This window comes from Zingiber officinale, chromosome 3B (genome assembly GCF_018446385.1).
Source record: "Zingiber officinale cultivar Zhangliang chromosome 3B, Zo_v1.1, whole genome shotgun sequence".
Classification (NCBI taxonomy): Eukaryota; Viridiplantae; Streptophyta; class Magnoliopsida; order Zingiberales; family Zingiberaceae; genus Zingiber; species Zingiber officinale.
In genome coordinates, this window is record NC_055991.1 from 47,728,896 (window position 1) to 47,734,860 (window position 5,965).

The following is a 5,965-nucleotide window of genomic DNA, read 5'->3' on the forward strand; positions in this document are numbered from 1 at the left end:
CTCAGGCTGACGACGTACCCTATCAGACCTGCGAAGAGGTATGTCTACTTGAACCGGTTGTTATTCCTCAACTCCTTGTGGAACATCATCCACAACATTTAGTGGCTCCAGTTCAACTTCCATCGAGGTTTCAGTGCTAGTATTCGCATCTTGAACTTCTTCAAGATCGAACGTGCTCCCACTAGTCTTTCTAGAAACAAAGTCCCTTTCTAGAAAGACCCCAGTCTTTGCCACAACTACCTTGTGTTGACTGGGAATGTAGAAGTAATATCCCTTAGTTTCCTTGGGATATCCAATGAAAAAGCACTTGTCGGATTTGGGTCCTAATTTATCTGAGACTTGACGTCTAACGTAAGCCTCACAACCCCAAATCCTCATGAAAGACACCTGGACATCTCTCCCAGTCCATATCCTATATGGTGTCTTTATCACGGCCTTTGATGGAACTCGGTTGATATGAAAGCTGTCGTGTCTAGAGCATATCCCCATAGATATGTCGGAAGATCTGTGTGACTCATCATAGATCGTACCATATCTAATAAGGTACGATTCCTCCGTTCGGATACACCATTCCACTGTGGTGTTCCAGGAGGAGTGAGTTGGGATAGAATCCCACACTCAGCTAGATAGTCACGGAACTCATGGCTAAGGTATTCTCCACCTCAATCGGATCGGAGTATCTTAATACTCTTGCCAAGCTGGTTCTGTACTTCATTCTTGAATTCTTTGAACTTTTCAAAGGATTCGGACTTATGTGTCATTAAGTACACATAACCGTATCTACTGAAGTCATTAGTAAATGTGATGAAGTACCTATAACCGCCTCTAGCAGCGACATTGAAAGGGCCACATACATCACTATGTATGAGTCCTAACAAATCAGTCGCTCTCTCGCTGTGCCCACTAAAGGGAGTCTTGGTCATCTTGCCTCGTAGACATGACTCGCATACCTCATATGATTCAAAATCAAATGAGTCCAGCATACCATCCTTATGGAGCTGGGATAAGCGCTTGTCATTTATATGACCTAAGCGACAGTGCCAGAGGTAGGTTTGGTTCATGTCATTTGACTTGAACCTCTTGGTATTTATGTTATAGATAGGGCTCTCAAGGTCTAGAATATAGAGTCCGTTTATTAGAGGTGCACTACAATAGAACATATCGTTTAAATAGACAGAACAACATTTGTTCTTTATTATAAACGAGAATCCTTTCTTGTCCAAACAAGAAACTGATATAATGTTCTTAGTCAATGCAGGCACATAACAACAATCGTCTAACTCTAGTATAAGCCCAGAGGGCAGAGATAGATGATAAGTTCCTACAGCAATGGCAGCAACCCGTGCTCCATTGCCTACTCGTAGGTCTATCTCACCCTTTGTCAATGCTCTGCTATTTCTCAGTGCTTGTACATTAGTACAAATGTGCGAAGCACATCCGGTATCTAATACCCACGACGAAGAAATAGAGAGGTTGACTTCTATAACATTTATACCTGAAGTAGAAATCTTATTTCTCTTCTTGTTAAGATCTTCCAGGTATCCTGTGAAGTTCCTCTTCCAGTGCCTTGCTTGTCCTTGATATAGTTGACGAAGATGTTCAACCATATCGTAAGCGCTCATCAACTCATGTTGCTTCTGAAGCTCAGAGTTCATGGTTGCGAGCATTAGACAGGACACATCTAATGCGTCATCTTGATGCTTCTTGTAAGCATCCCGGTCAGCTCGCGTGGCAGTGGCAGGAGGAGCCTCCGGAATGGGCTGCTCCAGAACGTACAGTTTACGTTCCTGAGTGAGAACTATTCTCAGGTTCCTGTACCAGTCCAGGAAATTTGCTCCGTTGAGCTTGTCCTTCTTAAGGACAGATCGCAGAGAGAAAGTGTTCGTATTTGACGTCATGGTTATCTACAACATAAAATTTGCAGAAATAAATATCATATTCTTTTAAAATCATTTAATTAGGCCTTTAACTAAATGATGCTCCCACTGAATACTATAATTCTTGTGGGACAAGATCCACATCATACTAACCCTTGAGTTAGCTTTGGCTAATACGCCCAATGATCGGTAGGTAACGATTACCAATTACATCTCTATGCAACTCTTGTTTATAGAATCAATATCTGTATTTATATTAAAACTCGAGTTAGCTTTGGCTAATACGCCCGAGAGTTAATATAGATGTGATTTTGACCTATCTTTTCCAATCGTTGGAATAATGTCTATAGTTGACTCGATCTAACCGAGTAACTAGGAATACTCAATCTAATTGAGTTTGTATTCACCCATGCGTTGATAGGCGGGACCAAGATTGTCCCTCCGTACCCTACCAAGATAATATGTATTGCTCTGCTTTGGCAGATTCAACAATACATGTGATCGAGGTAGTGATAGGTATCACGGCACGGTTAGGCATTTAGAGTTGGTTCGATCGAGATCTAATCTAATCGAAAAGGATGCATCTTGTGCACGACTTAGATCTAATCTAATCGCAAGGGTGCATCATGTGCACGACTTAGATCTAATCTAATCGTAAGGCACTAATTAATTAATTACTTATTAAACATGTATCATATACATAAGCAATTAACTAATTAATATATATTTGTGATTTAGTCATGGCCCTACTACGATCTTCTCAAGCCAATGAGAAGATCGAATGGTCAACCTAGGGTCAACAGCTTCTCCAAGCTCCTCCCTTTGACCACCTTGTGTTGCTCGTGCCCGCCTCGGAACTCCGTCTCGTGTGGACCCTCCACCGCTCCAATTTGTACATTACAATTTGAAACTCGAGTTACATTCGAGTCTAAATCTAATTTACAACAAGAATATAAGAGAAAGGCACGACGCGCAGGTCACGGAAAAATAAAACATACAACACGCGCAGGCCGTATTATGAATTACAACACAATCCAATCATATTGGGTTTTGGGCCATGACTATCACAAAATTAATATATAATTCAAAATTATATATTTTCATAATTTTCTATAATTTTTAAAATAATTTTTACAATTTTACGAGTAAAATTTCCCGACGGTCCCGTTTAGCGGTTTCGGGCGCAATCGCGGAACGGGTCCCCTTGCGGGGCCAGGGGCAGCGCCCCTACCCGCGATCTAACCATCGCGAGGGTTCGTTTGCGATCCAACAGTGCCTAAACCCGCTGTCCCAAAACAATTTGGGCCGAGACATTGCCGTTTCGGAAAAATCTTCCCGGCGGGTTCGTTTTTAGCGATTTTGGGTGCAATCGCGGAGCAAATCCCCTTGCGGAGTTAGGGGCAGTACCCCTACCCACGATCTAACCATCGTGAGTTGCTCCTTTGCGATCTAATGACACCCAAGCCCGCTGTCCCAAATAGATTTGGGGCAAAACGAATCCGTTTTGGGAAAATCTTTCCAGTAGCCGAAGCCTACAAGTGCCGAGACACTTGTGCTTCGCTTCTACGGAAAAATTACCCATAAAAACTATAAAAATCATAATTTTACAGAAAATTACAGAAAATTTAGTTTTCATAAAACCAAAAATCAAACTCGTACAAGCCTTGCACGTGGCTCTGATACCACTGTTGGGTTTTTCGGACCGCGAAAACCGCTTTTCGCGTCGCGGAAACCCAGAATCACCCAAAGCCGTAGATCCGTGCAAATAAAATTTCCAGAAAAACACGAGTACGAGTTTTAATACTTTGATCTACAGTAGATCTACAAGGAAAACATTTTACATTCGATGCGTGCCCTCACAAATCCCGCTCGTCCAACGGTACGCCGGATCTCGAGAGTGTCAACGTAGACACTCCTCTAATGATATCCACACGAACAAGGAGTGTCTCTCACACTCAAAGGATGGAGAAGAGAGCCCCAAGTGTGCTAGCACTTTCTAGAGCTCTCGAATGGGATTGGAAAGAAAGAAAAGAAGAAGGTACAAAAAGAAATCTTATACACTCACTAGTAGTATCCTTCCTTTGTGACCTTCACTCTTCCTTTGCTCTTGGATTCACTCAACCACCTTCTCCTCACCATGGAAGTCACGGCAACAGCAGCAAGAAGGAGGAAGAAAACTAGGAAGAAGATGATACAATTACCACACATCAATACCACTAAATGAAAAACAACTCATCCTTTAGTGTGGCCGGCCACACACATAACTCCCTCATTTAATGTGGCCGGCCACATTAAATGGAATGGGAAGTGTTGTAACCTCCATGAGGTGGCATGTGATGTGGCAAGAATGAGTCATCCTTATGATGTGGCAACACATCAAGTCAAACTTGATGTTTCAACTTATACTTGGTCAAGTCAAACTTGACCAATTGTCTTCCTTGTTGAGTTAAATCCAACCTTTGATTCAAGTCAATTTCAATTTAATGAATCTCAATTCATTAATATAAATTGACTCAATGAATCAAATTTAAATTAGACTCATTCAACAATTGAATCTAATTGAGTCTAACTCAATAAGTCTAATTTGAATCCAATCTTTGGTGCATCATATGAACCTAATCCAATTGGTTCATCATTTGAACCTAATCTTCATCCACTTATTCTTTGTGTGTGACCCAATAGGTTCTTGTAACGTTGGCAATGTTTCTAAACTCCTTTAGAAACATAAGCAATGAGCGGCATCTAGCAATACATCATTGCTACCCAAGTTACAAGAAATGTCGAGATCCAACATCACCTTGTGACTACTAATTGTGACTCCTCACAATATATGACAAGTGTCCTTCTATCCTAGACATCTAGATTGATCAATGTGAGGCATAGACCGTGTCATCCTCTGACCAATCTAAATCTTGAACTCCAAGTAGACTCACTCAATCAAATGAGCTCAATATCTCATATTGACTCATTTGGGTATGGCCATACACTTCGTGGTCTTACTCTATCAAGAATATCGATGTCACTCCCGTCATATAGGAGGGATAGATCCCATCTACATCACTCACATCCCTCTGCATAATTCGTTACATACCCAGTAATCGCCTTTATAGTCCACCCAGTTACGGGTGACGTTTGACGAAACCAAAGTACATAACTCCTTATGTAGGGATCCATTGTGACTTCAGGTCTAAGGACTAATAGTCATACTAATAGCCACATGAGAAAGTATATGACACTCATATAACGATCCATGATACTTTCTCATGGCGGGTCATTCAGCATACATTCTCTAATGCATACCCATGTGTCAGCTTGATATCTCTATATCCATGACTTGTGAGATCAAGTCATCGAGCTGACCTACATGCTAGTCTTATTATATTAACATTGTCCCTGAATGTTAATACTCGACTAGGAATGAATTAGAGTAGTGTTCCCTATATCATCTCACTATCGATTCAACCAATCGATTGATATAGGTAAGAACCTTCTACTCAAGGACGTTACTATACTTATTTTATCTGGCACTAATACAAATAAGCATAATAACCAAAAACCAAATGCCTTAATATATACAAGAATATGATATACATGAGTCCATACAATCATCAAATGATTGGCTTTAGGCCCTTTAATTTAAGGTGGCCGAAACTTGTTAAGCATGGAAACTAGGTTTCTAGTGGCCTAAGAGCATGGAAACCATAAACAAATTTCATAGTATTTATTACAAGAAACATCATGAGCATATCTAAGTTGGGTTCTAAGTTTCCTTGGCCCTTAAACTAATGGTGGCCGAAACATGTAAGACATAGACTAGTTTTCATGTGACATAAAAGCATGGAAACCCTACATAAATTTCTTGGCATTTATTACAAGGAACAACATGAGCAAACTTAGTTTAAGTTCTAAGCATCCTGGGTCTTAAAACCTTGTGTGGCCGAAAGTTATAGAGCATGTAACCAAATTTTTATGCAACAAACAAGCATAAGAACATCAAGTTAGTTTCATATCATTTCATCAAGAAGATCATGAGCATCTTAGACTTGTTTTAAACTTTCCTAGGCCTCAAATCTTAACATGACCGAATC